Genomic DNA, 26318 nt, shown 5'->3' on the forward strand with positions numbered 1-26318 from the left:
AATGAGAAAGAGAGAGAGAGAGAAAAGGAAATATAAAGCAGAAGCAGGCTATCGTTAGTCACGTGATCATCCCTGCTGTACAGAACGAGATCCAGGAGGAGAAAGAAAGGCAAAACTAGAGTCTTTTTGACATTAGCTGGGAAGAACACTCCCAAAAGAGAGACTCAGATGATAGGCTTCACGTTTGTTGAGGCTGGTTGGATTTGTTCCATCTTTCCAGGCACCCCAGACAAGGTTGGAGAGTACATACCACTGTGGGCGGTCCCGCTGGTCAGAGTAACTCTCAGCACCTGCCCTTCTAAGAAAGCGTACTACACCGGTGAGTGAGTGTCTTCTGCGAAGTCTTGCCCAAATGTTTGCCATGTGGGGAGCAGTAGATCTGTCGCAACGGTACTCAGCAACTGTAGAAATTATAATGTGAATGAGTAAGGCATGTCTGTTTGAGAATCCCGAGGATCACACTGCTAACTAGCTCCCATGCAGTTCTTCAGCATTAGGCGGGATCCACAACAAAGAGCATTGCCCTCTGCTCCACCGGATCAGCTGCCTGGTGCCTTTTAGAGAAATGAAGTTACAGGTCTCGTCGCTTGTCAGTCTCTCAATAAGCAGGTGATGTCATAAGGCCTCTTGTTTAGTTTTCAACTTTCATTTTTCTATATTTTAATACTTTAGTGAGAACACTTCTTTATGGGATATTAAAAAAAATCACCGTTAAACATTCATGAGTTTTCCATTTTATCCCATAATTGAAAATAATTTTTAAAAAGTAAGTGATTGGCATGAGATTTTATAAACTGTACATTTTTAAGTGTCGTTTTTAACCTCTGTCTTTCTGAACAGAAATGAAGTTTGTGGTGCATATAGTGCACTGAGTGGTATAAAATGGCAAAGCCAGATTAGGGAGAAAGGAAGCAAATAAAGCTTGGGCAGATGCTGACCCTCAGCTGAGCAGAGCATTTAGCCCTTATCTTCCAGTAACTATGGCAAAAAAGATGGAAATGTAATTACTTATACAACTTATTTACTTGTCTCCATAGCAACCTAGCTTTCTGTATCTCTAGCACTAAAGTTATTGCACCATTTTGAAATTAACTTTCTTAGAGTATGTCTCTCATTTAATTGAGTTGCTTGAGGTTAGAGACTCAGTGCACAAAATAGCTTCGTGAAGGGGTCTCCCCACCCCATCCCACACACCATTCATTGACCAGCAAAAGAGAAAAAGCCAAGTCTACACAGGAGATGCATAATTTGTATTATTAAATCAGAAGGGAAATTTCTTGCTTAGGTCCCCTGGGTGGTGCATCAGATGGTGTCCTAAGCAACTTTATTGGAAGTGAATCAGTGAACCCCCGATGTCTGTTTCCATGGTGAAGTCTAATATGATTTTGAGCTGTAACATTAGTGCCCCTGTAGGAAATGCTTAGATGTTGCTTGTGTGGGCTTCTGGCGATATATGCTAATTTGTAGTTGAAGCCCTGACTAGAACATGTTGTGGATTTGCCATGGTGGTCCATGGAGACCAAGGATCTTGGAGGGCCACAGAATTCACTAAGCTGCAAGACAGAATGGGAGTAGTTGATCAGATCACAAATCATCTTTGAACAGAGTGAAGTGTTCTTGGATCCAACATGTGTGTTGTTTCTTCACAAAATGATCTAGAAAATAATTTCATGACTAAAGAAACAAAACTGAAAGCCGTGGAGTTAGAGAGTTAGATAAACGCTGTGTTACCTTGAGTGTGAGAGGTCAGAACCTGGTTGGTCCTTGAGCTGACCTGGAGTTCTCTTCAGGGCATAAAAACAAAGATCAGACTCTTTGGAGAGTCTGGCTTAGTGTCAAGTGAAGCAAAGACATTCCCACTTAAGCAAAGAGTTCTTCAAGAGGTGCTGTTGCTTACTCACTCGGTGTCTGTCTCAAACCTGCAGGGGCGTGATCATCACTAGGTCATACTTCAGTTCACTGTTGTGTGGAGAGAGTGTGATTTGTTTTATTAATGTCTTCTTGATGTAGAAAAATGGGGTGCTGGGTGCTGTTTATTATTATTAGAAGTAATAATAATATTAAGGTCTGGGTTTGTGGTAGGGTATATGAATATGATTGCAAGTGCACAGAGAGTCCAGAAGAGCTAGATCCTCTGGAGCTGGGGGTACAAGCAGTTGTGAGCCACCAGACATGGGTGCTGGGAACCGAACTCCAGCACTCTCTGGGAGCAGGAAGTTCTCTTAACCATTGAGTCCTCTTTCCAGACCTGCATGCTACTCTTTTTTTTTTTATTGTTTATTTTTCAGGACAGTGTTTCCCTGTGTAGCCCCAGATGTCCTGGGACTCTCTCTGTAGACCAGGCTGGCCTCAAAATCATAGAGATCTTCCTGCCTCTTCCTCCCGAGTGCTGGGATTAAAAGCATGAGCTACTATGCCCAGCAACCTGAATGTTGCTTTTTTAAATAACATAATTCTTTATTGATTATTTGGGAATTTTACATTATGCACCCCAATCCTGTTTACCTTCCAGTCCATCCAAATTCTCCCCTCACCCCTGTAGCATCGCCTCCCAAAAGAAACCCCCTCCAAAAAAATCACAGCAGAAAAAAAAAAACACCAACCTGCTTGCTCCTCCATCTCTCCAACACCTCTTCATTTATCCTAATAGCATTGGGTGCTGTGGTGTGTCATACAGTACATACCCTTTTGTCCAATCAGACACACCCACAAAATGTTCATTACAATGAGTCATTGGTCTAGTTCAAGGCCTCTGGCATACCATCATCACTGGACCCTCACCGAAACTCCTCTCTGATATCTTGCTATTGCCCGGAGTCATGGAGATCCTGGGGTTATCATTCTGCAGGACCAATCTCTTCCCATACTCAAGCAGGTCATAGATGGGATAGATGTTAGGGTGGGCCAACCCAAGGCCCAGTATATAGGTCTGGGTAGAAGCTGAGCTGGTTGGTCTGGGCCACTAGAACCAACCCTCTCAAGCAAGGGGCAGAGCCAGCTCTCCTATGCCTGTGGTGAGGGGTGGGGTCGTCTCTCCTGAGTATAGGGCCAGCTCTCCCATGGGGGTTGGAGTCAGCTCTCCTGCTGCAGTATCCACCCAAAGGCAGGACCAGCTATCCCCTGGCCAATGAGGGCCAGGCCAGCTCATAATGGCCCTCGGATTTCAACAAGCATGGTTCCTATGACTCTCTGTGACAACGCAAACCATGGACATCATCACAGACCCCAGTTGCAGCAGAAACTCAAACCCAGACATGGCCCCTGGCAGCAGCTCAGGCCCAGATGTCACCATGGCCTAGGTGGCAGCACAGGCCACCCAGATCAGTATGGCCCACACAACAGTGTGGCCCTTGAACACCAACATGGTCTCAGGTGGCAGCCCAGACCCCTGGCATTGGCATGGCCTTTGATGGTATCAGGAGCCACAGACATGAACATAATAGACCCTGGCTGCAGCAGAGCCACAGACCCATGGCCCGGACAACACCATGACCCCAGGTGACAGTGCAGGCCACTTATATGAGCATGGCCCAGGCAGCAGCACGGCTCTTGGCTGAATGTTGCTCTTAAGAGTGAGAGAACAATTAGGTTTTACTCGGATGGAGGCAATTTCAATGTGTCATATAACAATGCTTCTTGTGGTGGTTTGAATGAGAATGACCTCCATAGGCTCTGGCATTTGCATACTTGGTTCCCAGTTGGGGACGTTAGGGGTGTGCCTTGTTGGAGGATGTATGTCACAGTGACTGGAGTTTGAGGTTTCAAATGCTATGTACCATTCCCAGTTTGTTCTCCCTGATTCCTGCTTGAAGTTTAAGGTGTGAGCTCTCAGCTTGCTGCTCCAGCCCCCGTGCCTGCTCCTTGCTGCCATGCTTCCCCGCTGGGATGGTAATAGACTCTTATCCCTCTACAGCAGTGGTTCTCTGCTTGTGGGTCCAGACCCCTTCGGCAAACCTCTACCTCCAAAAATAATACATTACGATTCATAACAACAGCAAAATTACAGTTACAGAGTGGCAACAAAAACAAGTATATGGTTGGCGGAACTGTGTATGTGGAACTGTATTAAGGGTCTCAGCATTAGGAAGGTGGAAAACCACTGGACTAGAACCTTAAGCCCACATCAACCCTTCCTTCTCTAAGTTGCCTTGGTTATGGCATTTTATCACAGCAGTAGAAGAGTAATTAATACACTTCTCACTAGGTTTTCAACTTCTTTTGTTTCATCTTTACATAATCTCCTAGTTAGAACTATGCTTAAGGTATAATGGTATCACTGTTCAAGACTTTGTCACCCCCAGTTGTGACCAGGAATGTAAGTTCTGTTTGGGGTGGTGGTCTTGTTTATTTTTCCCTCTACATCTTGATAAAGTTGTTCACTGGTGTCTTGTAGAACTGAAACCAAATGCTAGTTGGTTTTCATTTAACCTAGCAATAAAATGTAATACACAAAACAAAAGATTTAAACAAAATAGTAAAATTGAACTAAAAATAAGATTTTTCACCTAGAATGTGAGTTATGTCAACCTATGAGTGTATATGGTCTCTTATTCCTCTGAAAAAATCAGAAATATAAGCAATAATTAGAATGAATTGGCATCATACTCCCATTCTTGACAAAGTCTAACCCAAGAACTAATGGATACATTAATATTCCACATTCCATAAAGTTAGCATTATTGCAGCTGAGAGCCTCTGCTATAAAACACAAATATAGATGGAGCAAATATACAATGTTTCAATTAGAAAATTGGAAACTTAATATTTCCCTCTGGCCCATAGGAGCCTACATGACAGCATGCTTATGACCTATAATGTACTGAAGAGATAAAGTCAATGTAATGGCACCATTTTATTATTAATAATGATCAAGTGTGCAAGTAACTGCAGTAAACAGTATGTTAAATGCTTCACATGTGTTCTACCCATAATTCCCATTGGGACCTTCTGCCATAGATGTACTGTTATGTTCCCAACTTAATAACAAGGAAATCGACCTTTGGAGAAGCAAACTAATAAATAGCAAATTATTATTTGAATGGATGCAGTGACTTGATAACTCGTAGGGGAAACACACACCTAAGCAGAACTTAATGAATATTGCTGCCATCAGAAAATACTATAGAGAGTCAAGAGAGATGGCTCAGCTGTTAAGAGCACTTGTTATCTTGCAGAGGACTCAGCTTTGGTTCTCAGCACCCATAAGGAGGTTCAAAGACGCCTGTAACTCCAGTTCCAGGGGATCCAACACACTTTTCTGGCCTCCACAGGCACCCCTCCCTCCCCACACACAAATCGATAGATAGATAGATAGATACATACATACATACATACATACATACATACATACATACATACATGGATACATAGATACATAGATACATAGATAGATACATAGATACATACATAGATACATAGATAGATACGTAGATAGATACATAGATACATAGATAGATAGATAGATAGATAGATAGATAGATAGATAGATAGATAAAATTTTAAAAAGAATCTCCAAGACATTGTCAGGAACTAAAAAAAGGATGTTGTGTGCAATGGCAGGCATGGATCGAGGATTTGTTGTGTTGTTTTGAAGACAATTCAGTGATACACATGCAATGCTACTATATGTACATATGTATCCTGATGGCTCACTAAGTGGTCTTGATTCATATTCTGAGCTTTTGTTTTTAGCATTTTAAAAAAGCATATGTATGTTTCATAAATACTTGCTGAGTGCTGAGTTACTTATTTTATAAAATGACTCAAGTGTCGAAATGTTTCTATCAGAAACATACTATCCAAATAAACTAAAATTCATTCATGTAATTAATATAGTAGAGATGGCAAAACCCTGAAATGGTTACTGTAGAACAATTCGAAAGATAGAACATTTCAATTTAGCATTAGACATAAAAGGTGTTAAATGTTTGGTGAGTTTGAAGTCATTACATTCTATAAATTGGAAGAGCTGTTGCCAGTATAAGATAGTTAATTTATATATTGCTGGAGTATCCTAAAGGGGGTGGAGGGGAGGGGCAGTGGCAGTTACTGCCTCATGACGACTACTCCTGAGTATTCTGTAAATGGTTATTGTCTCCTAAAGAGATGGGGAATGATGAGACAGTTACTGTAGCGGTGACGTTTTTTAACTGTCTTCTGTAGATCTCATTGGTTGGAGCAGGATCCTGATACGAGATTCTGGAATCCTTGAACACATGAAATCTAGCATGAAACAGATAAGACTGACAGCATTTTGTGAGTCATATATACTTAGAGTCTGGGGGAGAAGAACAGAGCCTGCCCTGCAGGGCTGCACCAGGAGCAGAGTGAACAAGCCAGGCTAGAGGAGGAGGATCCAAAACATCCACAGAGTGGGGAAGACCCTTTGTCCTTCAGTGACGTGACTGGCTTGTGTGAATAATTCCACATTCTGTTGGGGAACAGAAACCTACTACTTCATGATAGGAGGGCATCTAGGGACCCTTATTCTTGGTGGCACAGTTGGGAGAGGAACTTGTGACTAGGCCACCCAGAGGCCTCCCATCAAGGAAGCACATGGTATCAAGTCGTCTTTGTTTTGGACCTCGTGCGATAGGTTGATACAAAATACTGTCAAAAGCTAAATCGTGTATTTCAAACAGGGCCAATGAAAGTCAGTTACAGTGTGACCCATCGTTGGACCAGGAGCGGTCCTTTCTTAGATCACTGGTAAAGTGATGGTCCATAAAAATAGCCCTTCAGGGTTCTTTCTCTTTCTGCACAGTTGGCGATGTCTGGGTCTTGCAGAACTCCGAGAGACAGCTGCTCTTTGCCTTGATTGCTATGACTTCCTTTTGTCCTCATAGAAACCCCAACTGGAAAACCAACAGGAAGAGGAGTTCATTACTGTGTGGTTATGAAGTGCAGACAATAGATGTAAATCTTATCTCACCAAAGCAGGCAGAACAGGAGACAATCCCCAGCTCTCTTCTGAGCCCCTTTTGATATGTTGGCATCTCAGCCCGTGGCTTCCCATATTCAGGCTGACTTAGCTTTAATTAGATAACTGTCCTTTACCCAGATACAGGCCCCAAACCTGCATTTCCTCAGGATGACCACATTCAATTTACAAGCAACGGTGGACAGAATAGTAGGCATTAAAGACGTAGAACTGGATTCTGCTGTCAGAACTGCTGGTAGCCATGAATAACAAGTTCCCTGATTTCTCTGGTGGTGAGAGCTCTCCTTTGCAAAAAATAATCAAATTCTGCCTCTCGGTGCTTATACCAGAAGTCTGGATCGAAGGCATCCTTAAAAAAAAGTAAAAACACAAAGATGGCTCCTATTCACAAGCGTAAGCACAAAAGGCTTCCTTCCAGGGGTAAGGTTTGCTCCAATGCTGAAGTATATAAACCTGGTTCATTGGTTTGTCTGCTTCCGGTGATGTGGCCCCTCCTCTCAGATTTCATTCTAGATGTCTTTGCCGCCTCTCACAGGCCCAGCCTTGGTTATCTCTGTAATTGTTCTTCTCTCTATTGAAAAGGAGGGAGGGGGGAGGGGGAGGGCAATAAGAGAGGAGGGGAAACAGAAGCATGAGGGGGAGGGAGATGAGAGAGGGATGTGGGTGGGGAGAGGAATGGGAGGGAGGAAAACGCATCATCTTATCTCTGGCTCAAGTTTCTCATTTTAGTTTCCACTGAATCCCGTTGCTGGTCACAGGGGGTGGGGGAGGCTGTGATAAAACTCTGTAGGAGACTCAGAGATGACAAATTAGACACCATTTAGACTAACGTCATAAAAGAGACTTCCTGTTTGCATGAGTTCGTTGGCACTGGCAGTCATTGTGAAAGACCAATTATCTTTCTTTCTGCACAATTACTGTTCCAGAACGATCCACTAAGTAAGTCTGCCTCCTGGTGCCAGGTCCGTCTTTAGTGTCTTTAGTCACTGGAGACGGAATTTCCGTGTTAGTACTTTAGAGTAGGTGTGTCTCAAGGGCCTTGGACTTTTAAAAGTAACCATGGTTTGTTTTTGTTTGTTTGTTTCTGTCAGCTCTGTTTTGTTTGGAGACAGGGTCTTTCTACGGGTCTTTCCATGGAACGCAGGTTGGCCTGGATTTTTGTGTTGCAGCCTCTGGAGTACTGGGATTACATGTGTGAAGTGTGTGCTGTCGTGCCTAGGCTAAACGAGCCCATCTTAATTACTAATCTTTTTCTCTTTCAATCTAAGAGCAAGCATAAAAACAGGGCCCTTTATGCATAGTTATATGGGAAAGAAATTCTTCAATTTCTTTCAATTCAACAGGGCCTGTGCTTGATATGTTGTTGAGATTTAGTGATGTGTTGATTTAATAGTAGCCTATTGTTATCACATCAAGATTATTAATTGGATGTCTTTAATTTGATAAGGCTTATTGTGACTATTTTTTAATCATTTTAAAACAATAATGATTTAAGAAAATGACACAATGAAATAATATAATCGCTAGCATGCTCATTACCTCTGTTCAAAATAGAAAAATTAATCCTTGACCTCTAATTTATTATGGGATCTTTCTTTAAAGTTGAAAACTAGGTAAAAAGAGCTCAATTCTAACATTTAAGGGCAACCAAAAGTTCAGAAATGTAGACCATTATTCTAAGCAGTACAACTTCCTGTGCTGAGCAGTACATCTAGTCGCTTGCCTACCTGTCCAGACTTTAAAAGGGGCTCACAGTCCAGGTGCATCATCAGTGTTAAACCCATCGGATTCGTCTCCCCTGCTGTCGGCCGTCAGATTGGCTGGTGAAAACCACACACGTGTCTTCTCTTCAGAATTGTTCAGAATAAGGTTTGTCAACAAAGGACGTAGCTGTCTCTGAGGCTCTGCAGAGTTTTGCTGCTGGTCTGCAATCTTGCCTCAGGAAGTCCCTACAGCTTCCTGCACTCTGCTCCCCCAGGCTTCTCACCGCAGAACATAACACCACCAATCTCAGGTACCGCCAGCCCCATGGTACCCAGCAGGAGCCTGGCAGATGAACCAAGGGCATGAATTCTGCCTCCTTTTATTATTATGTGCCTTTAAAAACTGCTGTTAGACTTCTCTGGAGTTCTGGATTTCTCTAGAGAAATGAGAACAACAAAGACACACACACACACACACACACACACACACACACATGCATGCATCATACGTTGTGTATAATAAATCAGATAAAATGAAGTATCTAGCACCTTGTCAAGCTCCACATATGATAGTTAAGGTGATGTTACTCTTAGAAATTCTGACTATGACAAGCCTGGACATGGAAAACTGAGCCTAATTATCTGGTATTATGAGCATGATCCTAACCTGCTGTGAAACAATAATCAAGGCATGAGATCCAGCAGACTTCATCTCCTCACTTATTAGAAAGTCTCCTTCCAAGTGCCCGGGAAGTACGAACAACAAAGTCTGGGTTTAGGGGTTCAGAAGTTAGCTTGGTTCCGATAGAATGATTCAGTGAGATTTATAAGGACTGGGAAAACGAATGAAACCACACAGTGCTTGCTCCCTTGATCTACAACTTTTTTATTATAATTGAGCCAATTATGTTGCTAGTAATAAAACAAACTAGGTTTCTTAGAAGCGTATTTAAGCTGTTTTTTTTTTTTTCTAAACAGCACTGTGGTTGATACAAGATCATGAGATGAGTGAAGTCTCAATAAAAACAAACAACCATATCAATTCAAGAGCACTGTGACAAAAGATGTTTCCTCATAGACCTTTTAACATTCCTGCTTGGAAAGACAGATTTACTTGACAGAGCGAGCTGGCTGTTTTTCTCTTTATAGTCCATGTCATCATGCAGAGAAAGACATTGCAGAAATTGGAAAATGCTTTTCCATAAAATGTAATAAAGTGATGACACAGTAAGATAAAATACATTGACAGTTCTAGTTTATTCCAAATGACTTTTTTCTTCTGTGTGTCCCTTGGGACAGAGGACTAAAATTCTAAGCCAAAAAATTGAGAACACATGAACCGACAGAGAATGTTTATTCTACAGTGTGAGTGACATGCCAGGAAACACGATTCAGATGCAGATATGTTATTCTAGCATATATGTTACAGGACAAATGCCAGAAACTTAAAAACATCTTTTTATAGGTGTGTATGTACATGTGTATGTGCATATATGTGTGTGTATACATGTATACATGTGTATGTATATGTGTGTGCACACATATTCTTTGGTCTATCACTACATGGGTCTGGTGATCAAAACTCAGGGCCTCATACTTGTGCAATGAACACTTTATCCAATGAGGTCCCCTCCCCACCCCATGATAACTTTTTACTTAAAAATTGTTCTAGAAAATCCAAGGTGGAAGCTTCGCCATCTGCATTGAAAGCCATAGAAATTTCACGCTCGTGCTAGTAACTTTTATGCACACATTATTTGCCTCTTACATTTCATTATTTTATTTATTTTGAAAGGATCAATACAATCAATGGCTAGGAGCGAGTGCTAAAATAGATTTTTTGCATCGATATTCACACCTAAAGCATTTGCAGTGGGACTTCGTGTTGTCATTTGAAGACATCACGCAAAGCCTAAACTCGAGGATTTTTCCTCATTTAGGATTTTCTTGCCCACTCCATTTCCCGTGACTTACGCCTCTGTTCGTTTTCGGCTCAGGTCTAATATCCTACCCCTCCCCCATTACTATCTTTTTTCCCTCCCCAAAACTTCATAGGCCATCATCATTGGACGTAGTTTATGTGACTTGTTAATTACCTCTATTCCTCAAGGACAGCGAAAGCCGCTCAAAGGCAAGGCTTTTAGATGTTTCTGTGACCATCTTGTGCCCCATTTTGAAGTCATTTTCTCCTCCATCCCTAGCACCAGATCACCTAAATTGGGGGCCATGCCTCAAGCCAACCGTTTATTGTGAATAAGCTTTGCTGGAACTTTCCCTCAGAACCTGTGAAATAAATGTGGCCTAATTCCCAGGGCCTGAATCCACCGGTTTGCCTCTTCTCTGTCTCAGGGATCAATATCTGCTCCAGGAGGCACCCTCATACAAAAACTTTGGGTATTAAAGTTTGTTTTATATATTTATATTTATTTACATATTTATATTTGTTGTATTTATATATACATGTGTGGTGTATGTGGGTGAGTATATGTGCTATGTGTGGGTGGGTGGCCATGGAGACCAGAAGAGAGTATTGGATCTCCTGGACTCCCAGAGTTGGAGTGACAGGTAGTTGTGAGCCACCCACTGTGGATAGTAGGGACTGAACTCGGGCTCTCTTGAAAAGCAGCAAGAGCTCTTAACAGCTGAGCCCTATGTAGATGTGCTTTTAAGTAAATACTTTTTTTTTTTAATTATGTGGAACATTTCTAGAAATGAGGTAGTTAGTTGCTTTCTTAAAGAATTGTTAACCAACATCATCAGGTAAACAGTACTAGGATGTTGTGGAATATTAATTTAAGATGTGTTGCATTCGTTTATGCTGTGGAATATTTGTTTAATAATGCAAAGACATGTTACATTTGTTTGATTAAACAAAATTAACCTGGGGTCAGAAGACTGAGTCAGCAACTGAATGACAGGAAGTGGTAAGGAGGAAGCATGTGTAGCTAGGGTTCTTAAATGGGGGCTGAGCAGAAGGACGTGCTGATTTGGGGGAGACTCGAGCTAGGAGAGAAGGTGAGCTACTTGCTCTTCAGCCTCTCTGAACTAGCAGAATTCCACTTCAGCCTTTGAATCCTGAGTTCTATAGAGGGATAGGGAGCTAGATAAAGTTCCCTTTAGCAGCCATGACAGAGCTGGTGCCTGAGGGAACAGAATTCCCGCCTGGCTACAGGCAGTGTAGCCAATCTGCTGCTGGTAGCTTCAGAGTTGCAGATTGGGACAGTAGTTGCTTTAGGGGCAGCTACTGAATTTAATGAAAAACAACAGTAAGAGATTTGCATTAAAACACACTGATGACGTGACTGCAGCTCTGTGATGACTGACTGAGGAGGGATACCTCAAGAATCACACTGAGACACACTCATGTGACTACAGATCCACAATGAAACATTCGCATGACTGTAGATCTGTGATGACTGGCTGTGGGGAGTAATACCTCAAAACTGAGCAATAACTACAAAGTTCCAGAGCATAATTTGAGTAGGGGTCATACTTAGAAGATCCTCAATGTGCCCTTCTAGATCTTTCCAACGAGCTGTAGTATATAAATAAAAGGTTACTGTGGGAGAAAACTTAGGACCAGCAAACGTTCAACTACTGCAGGAAAAAGATAACTTTTTTTCATTTTTGTCCTTTTGGAAATATTTATGGTCATTTTTGTTAACAGAACTGACCTAATGCATTATAGAAAGGCTTTTACTAAATAAATGTTGTTTCATGAAGCCATTTGTCTAAGGCTGAGTTTAGCTTTGAGTGATGACGAAGTGAGAGTGTTATGATCTATGTTGCCTATGGATGACTGATGATTTTGTTTGGGAGAAGCCACAAACTTCTAAGAATGCAGGCAAACTGCTATTGTGGCAATGCATCATTTTGAAGTGCTCAAATCACCGGGAGGAACATTTAAGCCATGCCAACGTAAATACAAAGAGAGGAGCTGTTGAGAGATAATTAAGTGGAAATTTGTATTCCTCAGTCCAAGCTGGAATTTATGTGTGATGATAAAGCTGTGAAGAGCTTTTAAGCATTGAGTACATCCTGAGTGTTAAGCCCATAAATCTAGCAGCCAAAAATCTTTATTCTTACTCAAACAGGGTAGAAGAAAGTCTTTATTATTTTTATCAAGTTTCTTTCTCATGAAGTTTCAAAAGAATTAACTCTCGAAAATTACTGGATGATTTTTTTTCTCTCAATTAGAATAGCATGTATTTGATTTTCTGAAAAGTTCACTTACTTTTTTTTCTCTCTCAAGAGTTATGCTGACACAGTCTAAATAAATCCCAGGTGAAAGAGCTATCATTTTTGTGAAGAAGAAATTACTTAATGTTCCCAAATCAAGTAGGTCTGTGATCTTAGGCAATGTATTTAGGTCAACAAAATAAAAATGACTTTGTGTGCAACATGCCTGTAATGCAAATTCCAAAGGGTTGCTTTCAGCAGTGAGATTCTTCTAGGAAATAAGTGAAGTAAATTATTTTTCATGGATTTACATCAATATAGCAATCAGTTCTAAGGAATTTTCAACAAAATGGCTCATTTCCCTCACAATAGTTCATGAAACCAAAAGTCCAAACTTTCTGCTGTTTTTGTCATGGTGAATTTGAATGTTTTATAGTCTTTTCCAATTTGTGAACAAGAGTTGAAACCGTTCAAATCAAGCTCTCATCTGAGAGACTAGACAGACACTTGAGGCTCTCTTGCTATTTCCAGCTCCTGTGGTGCAGATGTGAAGTGTCCCTCACAGGATCATGGATGGGTGGCTTCATTGACAGCTGGTGGGCTTTTGAAAAGTGATGGATTCCGAGGACTCTGATCTAATCAATGTATTAATCTGGATAGATTCATAAAATGATGGCATCACGGGAGATAGGAAGCATTGCCTCACAGAAGCCCAATTCTAAGGTTGAGGAAGCAGCAGGAATCTATGAGACAGGTTCCAGACAAGAGGAATCTGCATGGAGGAGGGATTACAGATCTGTGGATTAATCAGAGTAACTTGAGACCTGTCTAAAGCAGGGCAGCAAATCGTGAGATAGACTATGAGAGACTCACTAGAGAAAGTCAGGGAAGGGCGAAAAGGAGGCTAGGGTGCTCTTGGACAACAGACACAGGAAAATGACGGGACTGGGATCCACCTGTAGAAGAATGGTTGTTCACATCTGTGCACATCCAGCTGGACAACAAAAGCACCCGAATCAAATCACAACAAAAATCCCAAGAATTTGGGAAGTGGGTTTTGGCAGTACCCTGGCAGATAGCTTAGCTTTTCCCATGTACTTCCAGATTAATGACTACAAGGTCATCAGATTTTTTTTTATGCCAACTATGACAAAAATAAGAGAAAACAGCATCCAACTCATTGGGACCATATCATCTATAATGCCCACTGTATAACAGAAGTGGGAAAACATTGTCAAATAAACAGAAATGTTTGATCTGCCATGAAGGAGAAAAGTGACATTTTTAAGAAGCAGGGAAGACATCTACTTAACCAACTTTGGACTTTAAAGACATGTTTTTAATTGTACAGGTATGGAATGGGCATCACACACAGAAGCCTTCTGCCAGATGTTCAAGTAAGGCTCTTCAAAGGGAAGGCACTTGTTTGCATTGTGAGACAAGCCATCAACCCTATCGTGAAGCATTCACTTGTAGCTGGAGTTTTCTCCAGTCCTGCCTGGCCCACGGTCAGGACAAATCTCTCACCCGCCAGTCCCGCAGCCGCTCAGACCCGACCGAGTAAACACACAGAGACTTACATTACTTATAAACTGTATGGCCATGCAAGGCTTCTTGCTATCTAGTTCTTATATCTTAAATCAACCCATTTCTATTCATCTATAAGTTGCCACATACCTTGTGGCTGACCGGTAATTTTACATCTCGCTTCCTCTGTGTCCGGCTCGCGACCCCTGACTCAGCCTTCCTGTTCCCAGAATTCTCTTCTCTCCTTGTCCCGCCTATACTTCCTGCCTGGCTACTGGCCAATCAGTGTTTTATTTATTAACCAATCAGAGCAGCACATTTAACATGCAGAACATCCCACAGCACTCACTAGCTTGGAAGAATGATTGATAGAGTAGATTTGTCTAGGCTTCAGTGTCTGGCAGATATTTCATCATAAATAAATAGTGTGCTGGCCATCTGGAAGACAGTCAAGAACAGGAGCCCAGTTTTGAGGGAAAACTGAAAAGTTGGGACGTTTTACTTGCTACCATTAGCTTAAGTACTTAGCTTGAAAAATATTTTGATAAGCTCCTTGGCGGTGTGCACTAAAATGATTTTTCTTTTGATGTTACATAGTGAGCCTGCATCAACATTCAGAGATGAGAATAGCTCAGTGATCCGGTATTTCCTGAGTGGCTAGTTCATATATGCTACGGACACAGACAAAGGATGCATTCAAAATGGACCAGTGAGCTTTTGTGTAACAGCACAGAAATACTTGGATGTACTTCCCGATTAATGACTACAAACAGCATCTAAGATGGCTACCTTTTTTTTTTTTTTTCAAGTTCCTGGTGATAGCAAAGGAGAGCAGCAATGACTTCTAAAAAGGTTACCAAGTATTCTGATCATTTCTAAATACATATTTGCTTGAGTCTTCATTCTTTCCATTCCTGAAAGGCTAGGCGCAGAAGCAGATATAAAACCCAAACGTACAGTTTAGCACATACAGTGATGTGTCACTAAGTTCAGCACATACAGTGATGTGTCACTAAGCATCACTTCTGCTTTCTTGGCCATTAAAAAAGCCACCTCCTGGCTTGACTTTGATCCACAGGAAGCATGAGTCCTGTTAGGTTTGCTCCCTGCCTGTGCACAAGCATCTATCTGCATGTATCCATTTTCCCCTTACAGCTGTTCCTTCCGGGTCCCAGCACTGTGACGCCTTCCAGAACACTTACTCATTGTTTCAGAACGAATTTATGACAAATAAGAAGTCTCAGCAGGCGGTCGAAGTTAAACTCACTTAGTGCCACAATTCACCCCACCCGGTCTCCAGAACACAGGCTGCTGGATGGTCTTTCTTCATTCTCACATGGCAGCAAATGCAGGGGTGATAAGGGGTGAGACTCCCAGCCTCAGTTCTCTGCTCTCACTGGAGCTCCAGCCCCTTTCTCCTCGCCAGCCAAATGGGTCTCATTAACAGCCTTACAAGTCCTCTTCCCTGGGAAATGTGTTATTTCCTCTCTGAGCTTCACTTTTGTATTTTACACTTCATTCCTCTTATTTGCTTCCCTTGGGAGGAAGTCGGGCAAATCATGGCCCTTTGTAGATCTTGATCCTGAGTGGGCAGCTGTCTTTCCAGCTGCTAACCCCAAGGTTGGGCCCCGTCTGAAGCAGTCACAAAATTTAGCGGGTGTGATGGTTATCTGTGAAGTGTAACAAACTAATGACAAAACCAGCTAATGAAGCAGAGGCAAGTGTTTAAGAAGATCTACATGGAAGATTTAGAGACTCACTCTTGTGTATATCTAGGAGAAATGTCTAGGAGATACTGCGGGTGTAGAAATTGTCAGAATGAAAACACAAATACACACACACACACACACACACACACACACACACACACACACACACACACACATATATACACACACCCCACAGGCCAATAGCCAAGGAAGAGACCTCAGACTTTCTAAGACTGTCAGTTCACAAGACTAATATCCTAATCTCCAAAGATAAATATGCAAGGTTTTGTGGAACATACTATGAATCAAGCCATCTATAGGTCATCAAGTGAGTACTGTTGTATGATGCAATAGAAAGATATTCTCCTTTATCCCAAAATTTAAATACATACTGCTAGTATGAAAAGAAAAGCATGCAACACAGCAGTGAGTACAGCACTCATGGATTACATAAGGATGGAGAGAGAGGAAATTCAAATACAGACATAGATGCAGAAGTGGACATAGCTGTAGATAAAGTTAATGTAGGATGGCTACTTGGGATATTAAGATTTTGCTGTTAGCTGCTAGTGCTTTTAAAAATGGACATGATAAAAAAATAAAGGAATAAATAAGAGGGAAATGCCAACACAGCATCGAACAGTAAAATGAATGCAATGTGTGTGCTGTAGTAATTTGCTGTAGTCACTATATTGTACAACAGGACTCTCCAAGTTATTCCCGTTACCATACCGTTACCTGCTACATTATGTCCTACAACGACCCTGACTTCTAGACATTTGGCTATTTGCCAAGACACATTCCTCAAATTAAATGTTGCATAAGACAGTAAACACAAACTCACAGGACTCCAAAGTGCTGTGACTAGAAGAACTTGGGTTTGGAGCATATGAAATTCTCTGTACCCTCCTGGAACTTTTCCTCCATCTCAAATTTTATTAAGAAAGTAGCACTATTCTATTTTACCTACTGCTTTGCAACTTGCGATGCTTCATCAAATGTACTCTTAAATATTTGCCCATTTTAACATATTAATTTTTCATTACTATCTGTACACACACAGAGTCAATCATTGTGCAGTAGAACAACGCTCATTAAAGGAGTTCTCTGAATTTCACAGCATCTGAGCAATACTGTGCATCTGGCATCAGCATTTTCTGGCAACGGCAATTTGAAGGGTATTCATTAAGATGTCAGCATTAGTGACTGACAGAGAAAATCGAAGCAAAATTATTTTTATATTTATAATCTATGTACTTTCTCTTTGGTACTTCTAATGGATATTTATGGCTATAATCAGAAAACCTATGGTAAGTATCTTCTTTAGTCACATATAAATAACTTATTTTATGAAATGATAAACATTATTTTAGCAAAAATGGTTTTGTGTCAAAAAAGGAAACAGTATTGCATCAAATGTACTGAAAAAGAAATAGAAAAATCATTGCAAAAGGGTATTAACTCTGTCTGGGGCTTCTGATGTAATTCTTATTTTTCTTATTTTCATGTGGTACAAACAAGTACTGAACAACTGCCTGAGGGAGGTAGAAAATATTTTAATAAATATTGTATGGAAAGCCTTAATTCAGGCTCACAAAAGAATTTACTAACATGATGACGTGTTAGTCTGTAGGCATTTAAAAACCCCACAGAAATTAAAATGTTCCATATGTACATGCACATATGTATGTCCATGTCTTAGTTACTTTTCTATTGCTGTGAAGAGATACCATACCAAGGCAACTAGTGAAAGCAAGCATTTAAGTGGAGGCTTACAGTTTCAGAGTGTTAGTCCATGACCATTGCAGTGGGAACTATGGCAGCAGGCCGGCAGGCATGGTGCTGGAGCAGCAGCTGAGAGCTCACATCTGATCCACAGGAGGAAGCAGAGGGTAAACAAACTAGGAATGACCTGGCCTTTTGAAACTTCATAGCCCTCCCCCAGCGACACACCTCCTCCACCAAGGCCACACCTCCTAACCCCTCCTAAACAGTTCCACCAATTGGGAACCAACTATTCAAATATGTGAGTCTGTGGGGGTCATTCTCCTTCAGATCACCTAAGATGTATGTAAAAATATCTGAAGTTGGAGTCATAAAGATGAGTGACATCGACAACAGAACACTTCGAAGTATGAACACCCAATAGAAATAAACTTCAAATACTATCATTAGGTCCGAATAGATATACAAGAAAATATTCAACAAAAGAGGGCAACGAAAATAAATTTAAAGGAATCTCATGAAAAGAACTAATAGTGCCTAGGGCACACCTAGGACACACTGCCACAGGACCGTGTGCAATACGAACTGGATGTGCTGACACCTGATGCCCAGTCTCCTTGGGGAGCCAATGAAGAGAGAAAGACATGATACAAATTCAAGGGCTAGTTAGACCAGAAATGACATAGAATTTGAGTCTCTACCGTGACTCGTGAATGCCAATGAGGACATTTGATGAGAGAAGTTCTGTTTGGAGATGGATAGCCGGAACGGCCAAAATAGACTCCAGAGGTGAAAAGAGCCCCGTGTTGCACTGAAGCCAACCACTCTAAAGGCTGGCCTTGGAAAGTCTCCACATGGGTTTTCCCAGATCTGAAACAGCTTTCGCTTCTGAAGAAGATTCTGATTGGTTTTCTCCACTGAACCTTCATAACACTGATTTCCAAACTGGACGACACACCCCTCCTGCCTGCACTGCGTCTTCCACCCGCTTATTTGGAAATTGGATATTTGAAGATGCAGTGGCTGCAGTTTAAATCAGATAAAGCCACCAGGCATAGTGGTTGGTGCAGGCCTTAATTGCAGAGGCAGGCAGATCTCTGTGAGTTCAAGGCCAGCCTGGTCTACATAGTGAGTTTCAGAGCAGCCAGTGTGGCCCTGTCTCAAAAACACCAAATTTTAAAAAAGAAAAAAAAAAAGCCATCGATTTCCCAGCATCCTTATAAGAAAAAGATCTCATGAAAGTGGACTTGTGGAGGATGCCATGTGAAGATGGACGCAGGTGTGGAGTCCGTAGTGACAGACTAGGGAGTGCTAAGCACAGCTGGTGACTTGCAAGTAGGCGGTCTAGAGCTGCAAGAGAGCACAGCCTGCCGACAGGTAAGACTTCAGCCTCCAGAACCGCCGGAGAAGACGCTTCTGTTTGAAGCCACCTCACTTGCAGTAGAGTGTTCGCGTCCGTGGAAAATTAAGGTTGGCATCATTAGAGGGAGAGAAAAAAAAAAAAAGTGGACCCTTTTCCTGAGTCGGTTTTGTTGCAACAAGAAAGGAGAAATAGTTTCGCCCATAGATTTCCTAAATGGAGAACACACACAAGAATTGGAGTCACAGAAATTCAAGAAAGAATACTAGTAAGTGTATTAATACACGTTTTCACCGCAGTTGTGGGGGGGAAATTTTGAGTTAACAAGGGCCAAAAAGAGTGGAGCCTCCACGCTGCCATCTGGTGGTCAAGAGATGGGAGGGCACGCCAACTTGTTTCTCTGAGGTTCAGTGCAGAAATACAGTTTGTGAGGCTTGGAATTGTGAAGAAAACTAAATTTTCAGCAAAATGGAAGGGAAAAGGCGACACAAATCTTCCAGTGAACCCAGTGCACATATGTGCAGTACTGAGGACACTTGGTACTCCTCCAGTTAGCTGGAATGTAAGACTCAGGGAGCCCCCATGGAAAAGTTAGCCAGCCTATGCCCACCAGCTCCTCTCAGAACATAGTGAAATGACAGTCTTCATTAGCATTCACACAAACACACAAAACAAAACTAAATAAAAAGAAAGAACAGCAACAGCAAAATAATAACATTTAAGAAAAAAACACTAGCAGGTGCTGGAGAGATGGTTCCTTGGGTAAGCACTTGTTGCACAGGCAGGGGGCCCCGAGTTAGGATCCCAGCACCAAATCCAACTACAGCAATGGTGGGCAGTAGAGTCCCTAGAATTACCAGAGAAGGCTAGCTGGTCACCTTGCTCCAGGATCAGTGACACCCAGTCTCAAGTAAGTGGGTTGGAGAACAAGAGCAGGATACCCCTGCCCTCCTCTGGCCTCTGCATGCAGATGAGAATCTCCCCCATCATTTGCATACCCTTCATACATACACCACACACACACACACACACACACACACACACACACACACACACACACACGGTGCGAGGGGTGCATCAATACCCAGAAGCTAAGTATGTTGCTAAGAAATGAGATTATTTTTTGTAAGAGAAAGTGAGAGAACCTCAAACATTACACTAAAAACAAAGAAAAAGAAAAAGGTTTAAAAAATAAATAAATGAGACTAGAAAGGATTGCCCAAGTTTAAATTTATGATAAAGGGGGGAGGATCCAAGAGGACTTTTCTCCATCAATGCTCAGACCATCTGCTGTCTCATTGGTTCTTCCTTGCATGCTGTCATGAAGCGACATTTTTTTTTTTCAGTGACTCCTGAGTTTAACTAGGATGGCTTACATGGGCAAAGGTGAGAAGCTACTTACTGGAACAAATTTTCTACGTGTGTTCTCCGTAATAAGATTTGTTCTTATTTGTTTGCCTCTGAGGGAAGATGGCTCGGCGGAACTGAAGGAATCTACTTATGAGAAAGACTCGTGCCGAAACTGAGATCAAATAAAATGTTTGGAAAATCCGAGAGCGAGGCCTCCAGTGAAGCAATTTGGGGGCGGCAGGGACTTGCCTTGTGCTTCTTACTATCTAAGTGAAGTATGTGTTGCAGGGATGTGGACTTTCTAGAAGCCAGAGGAGGAGACCTAGGCACTGAAATGCCTCCCAAGCCATCTTACAGTGATGTAGGGGGCAGATCTTAAAGGGTGGGACCTGTACACACACTGTTACATGGAAGTACACAGTTTGTGTTTAAAAAAAAAATAGCTTGTTACTGTTAAACTATATGGCTTCAAAATTTACCAACAAAGTGTGAAATAAATACCCTGAAGCAAACCACAGAAGTTGTCTAATTATATCTAAACATGTCTTGTAGGGTGTACTAGGTAAACAATAATGAGGTAAGTAAACCCATATGTAAATATGATACATTACTGGTTATAATTTTGTGTGCAAATGTGTACTCATGTGTAGGTACACATGTGTGTATAGGTCTGTGTGTCCATGTGTATGTACATATGGAAGCCAGACATCAACTTCAGGTGCCCTCCACCAGGTGCCAAACACCTTGTGTTTTGAGACAGGGCCTGCCACCGGCTTGAGGCTTTCTGATTTGATTAGGCTGCCTGCCCAGTGAGTATCAGGGATTTACCTGGCTCTGCCTCCCCGGTACTGGGATTACAAGTACATACCACCATGCCTGGCTTTCTAGCAATAACTTTTAAACAATTTATAATTAGAAGTTATAATGCAATCATATGATATGCAAGACGGAGGAACCATACTTGGAAGAAAAGGGTGTCTGGTCCCTGTCTCTTTCACAACAATTAAAATAGATTCTTAGAGACTACACATACTCAAGGAGCCAAAAGCTAAACTATCATCATATCGCATCTGAGTCCTCTAGTAGAACTTTCCCACTTTGTCATAACCCATACCCCTATGGCCCCCACTGGTACATTAGTTAAGTGCCCTGATTTATGACTTCCTTTGCTCTGGGGTAATACAACCTTATATAACCACTCCCACAATGGAATATAACTTTGGGGGAACTTAAATCCACACTCCCAGGCCATGGCCTCTTGCATTGGCTCAAGAACAAATTCTGCCATACTCCCTCGGATGTGAGAGCTGGGTTTGTGTTGACATTACCCACAGGCTTCTAAAATTATGCACGAAAATGACCAGAGTAGAACACTGATCATTACAAGATATATTTCAGATGAAGTAATACTTAAAATTCAGAATCTCAGTTTTTGACTCAGCATATCTCAATTCCAAATTCAAAGTGTTCAAATCTCTAGCAGAAGTAGGAACCTGTGCAATGAGAGGCCTTACTGGCCCCTTACTATAGCACTTAATATTAATTGTAAATGATATTTCCTAGTGGGACAGTATTTCAGTGTTTTTACCACCTGTGTGACAGCTCAGAATTACCCAAGTATGAGCCCTAATCATTATTAATATTATCAGAAAAAATATTAATTTGGAATAAGCAGCTAGAAAGAAACTGAGGTTTGATTTTACTCAATAAATAAACCCTCATATATGTTGTGATCAAGGGCATGTAATGGCTGAATAGTCAGTTAATGATAGACAATGAACCATGTGTTCAGAAACACAGTCTTCTACTAGCATGTTAAACTGTTAAAACATTGATATTTCCTATAATTTATTTTTATACATTCTCTATAGATCCCAGATTTTCCCAGAATATAATTTTAATTTCCTGAGAACATAGCAAATCTTAACTTATACAACACAATACTCTATTTCTCATTCTGGAATCTATAAGTTTCACCTCCTGATTAAGCAAACAACTTAGACATACATGAGAAAGAAAAGCTATTTCTCCCATGTATCCAACAGGCACACTGTCATCACCCATTAGAGAAAGGTGATTCTTAGAAACGTCATTGATTTGTTGCCATTGATTCACATTTAACTAAAGCAGAGTTAGAAAATGACTGTATTCTCGGGAATCACGCTCATCCGTTTTTACGTTCAGATCAGATTACTGAAAGTCAGAAACATGACTCACAGGAAGCAATTTATCCAAGGGCACAAACCTCTCTAAAGAGGGGAGCATCCATTTCACTTCTTCCAATATTCTGACACCACCCATCAATAGGACTGAACAGTCTTGTAAACTTTTTTAAAGCATTTTGTATTCTGGAAGTGTCTTCAGTCGAGGTGAAATAAAGGCCACTGTTCTACAAATACACAGTCACCAAGAAACCATGACTTACAGACACAGTATGCATCGGAGATGGTGTTTTCTACCATACAGAGTTCAGACAGCGAGGCTCCAAGCCCTAAATTAAAATGTCAGTCTGAAGACAGCCTTGGGCAGATTTTCCTCGTGGAATATTATCCCAAAGCTCCACACTATTGACCCATGCATGCTATTTCCAGGAACCGTCTGAGTGTCATGGATTTGTCATTGTGAATGTTGTTTGGGAACTGTCGTCATATGATGTCACTGCAATTCAATCTTGCACTTTTCCGTCTCACCACATTAGGGTGGTAAACAGCTCTTCCAGCAATGCTGGCCGGGGAAGCCGAGAGCCCAACTTCAGATCCTCACCTCTCTCTCCTCTCCTCTAAATCCAGTCAACCATTCTCCCCCCAGCTCTGTAGCAGACTACCTGATGTGGCCTCTCCTCACTCTCTGTCCCTGTTCCCAGGGGCAGATCCTGGTGGGATACCCTGCCTTCCTCCATGCTGTGTACTTCCTCCCCTCTTCCCTTTTCTATCCCATTCCTAAGTGTCAGCTCCCATTACCTAGAAATACATTCTACCCAGAACACTCAGTGACCACACTTAATCAGGATCCCAGAAGAATTCCCTACTAGACAACACAGAGCCACCACACCCTCTTAAGAACCAGAGAGGGCAACAGAAACCAAGGAACAAAGTACCCACCCAGCAAAGACAAGGCCAGATATCAGCAACTAGAATTACAACCAGCCCAAACCCAGATGCCTAGGTGCTAGCATAAAACCATAATCGATAAAAGCTGGGACAATGTTACCACTAGAGCCCAGTAACCCTACTACAACAGGCCTGGAGAAATGTAATGGAGCCAAAGCACAAGACAAGGATGTTAAAAATAACCTTTATGAATATGATAGAGGTCCTTAAAGAGGAAATTAGTAAATCCATTAAAGAAATCTAAGTAAACACAGATAAGCAGTGGAAGAAAGTGAATAAAAGAGTTCAAGACCTGAAAGTAGAAACAGAATCAATAAAGAAAACCTAAACAGAAGAAATCCAGAAATGAAAACTTTAGGAACTTGAACAGGAACCTCAGAGGCCAGTCTGACAACAGAATACAAGAGACAGAAGAGAGAACCTCAGGCATTGAAGATAAGACAGACGAATTGGATACCTTGATCAAAGAAGATATTAAATCTAAAAAACCCAAGCACAAAACAACCTAGAAGTCTGGAACACTATGGAAAGACCAAGTCTATGAAAAAATAGAAATAGAGAGGAAGAAGAAACCCAGGTCAAAGTCACAGAAAATATCTTCAACAAAATCATAGAAGAAAACTTCCCTAAACTAAAGAAAAAAGTGCAGATCGAGATACAAGAAACATACAGAACACCAAATAGACTAGACCAGAAAAGAAATTCCCTACAGCACATAATAACCAAAACACTAAATGTAGAGAGAAAAAAGTTACAAAAAGCAGCAAAGGAAAAAGACTAAGTAGCATGTAATAGAAGCTAACTGAAGTTATAAACCAAATGGACCCAACAGGTGTTTACAAAACATTTCACCCAAACACAAAAGAATATACCTTTTTTTTTTCAGAACCTCATGGAATGTTCCCCAAAACATCAACAACAAAATTGAGCATATAAATGGACATAGAGTAAGTATCAATAGATACAAGAAAAAAAATGCATCCTATCTGTCCACCACAGACTACAAGTAGATACCAATAAAAACAGAAACAACTGAAGGCTTAGAACTCATGGAAACTGAACAACTCACAAATGAATGAAAAATAGCTAAAGACAGAAATTAAGAAAAATTAAAAGCTTTCTAAAATTGAAGGAAAATAATAGCACAACTTATTCAAACATATGGGACACAATGAAGGCAGCTCTAAGAGACAAGTACACATAGCATTAAGTGCCTACCTTAAAAAAAAATTGGAGAGACTTCATACTAGTAACTCAACAGCACACCTGAAAGCTCTAGAAGAAAAGAAAAGAAAAAAGAAGTTGCACGCAAAAGGATTGTAAGAAAGTAATAATCAGACTCGGGGTTGAAATCAGTTAACTAGAAATGAACAATAAAAATAATCAATAAAACAATGAGTTGGTTCCCTGAGAAAAATCAATAAGACCACCAAACCCTTATCCAAATTAACTAAAAGGTGGAGAGAGAAGATGATCCAAATTAACAAAATTAGAGATGAAAAGGGCAACATAACAGATACTGAGGCAATCCAGAGAATCATAAGGACATACCTTAAAAACTTGTACTTCACCAAATTGGAAAATCTAAAAGAAGTGGATAATTTTCTCAATATATACCACTTGCCAAAGTTAAATCAAGATCAGATAAGCAATTTAAACAGACTTATAATCCCTAGTGAAATGGAAGCAGTCACTAAAATTCTCCCACCCACCCACCCTCAAAAAAGCTCAGGGCCAGGTGGTTTTAGCACAGAATTCTACCATACTTTCAAAGAAGAGTTAATACCAGTACTCCTCAAATTACTCCACAAAATAGAAACAGAAGGAGCATCACCCAATTCAGTTTTTGAGGCCACAACTACCTTGATATCCAAACCACATAGGGCTCAATAAAGAAAGAGTATTACAGACCATTTCCTCTTATTAACATAGATGTAAAAATTCTCAATAAAATACTTGCAAACCAAATTCAAGAACATATCAAAAAGATCATCCATCGTGATCAAGTAGGCTTCATCCAGGAAATGCAGGGATGATTCAACATATGTAAATTAATAAATGTGATTCACCATGTAAACTGACTGAAAGACAAAAACCACATAATTATCTCATTAGATGCAGAAAAGGCCTTTGACAAAATCCAACATCCCTTTCTGATAAAAAGTCATGGGGAGATTATGGATACCAATGACATACCTCAATATGACAAAGGCAGTTTACAAACAAGCCAATAGCCAAAATCAACTTAAATGGACAGAAACTCAAAGCAATTCACTAAAATCAGAAACAAGACAAGGTTGTCCACTCTCTCCATATCTATTAAATATAGTACTTGAATGAACACAAACCCTTTGTCATATGTGAAGGCCTGGCTTGGGTGACTATATGTTCTACAGACTGCAGTCCCCTTTGGAAAGACACCTAGACACATCAGAAGCACAAAGTAGAGCCCGTGATCTTTGAGGATGTGGCTGTGAACTTCATCCCAGGAGAGTAGGCTTTGTTGGATTCTAGTCAAAAGAAGCTCTACAGGGATATGATGAAGGAAAGCTTTATGCACCTGGTCTCCACAGAACTCAAGTAGTTGAGGAAGACTATGGACATGAATGTTATGGTCAGTGTGGTAAAAACCAGCCATGGCTCCAGAAAACATTGTTAATGAGGCCAAGCCTCCCTCCATAACAGTCTATGAAAGCAGTTTGTGTAAAAGAAACA

General features: G+C 41.0%; 1 long non-coding RNA gene across 1 annotated transcript; it reads right to left on the reverse strand.

The window, feature by feature from the left end:
- Positions 1-296: 296 nt before the first annotated feature.
- Positions 297-25288, reverse strand: LOC128112923 (uncharacterized). The gene is made up of 3 exons (XR_008219231.1): positions 25155-25288; positions 24822-24878; positions 297-401 (listed from the first exon to the last, which is right to left on the reverse strand). It is a non-coding gene; the product is annotated as an uncharacterized LOC128112923 (long non-coding RNA).
- Between the last annotated feature and the right edge of the window lie 1030 nt (positions 25289-26318).

This window comes from Peromyscus californicus, unplaced genomic scaffold (genome assembly GCF_007827085.1).
Source record: "Peromyscus californicus insignis strain IS unplaced genomic scaffold, ASM782708v3 Scaffold_17__1_contigs__length_78620276, whole genome shotgun sequence".
In the NCBI taxonomy this organism is placed as follows: Eukaryota; Metazoa; Chordata; class Mammalia; order Rodentia; family Cricetidae; genus Peromyscus; species Peromyscus californicus.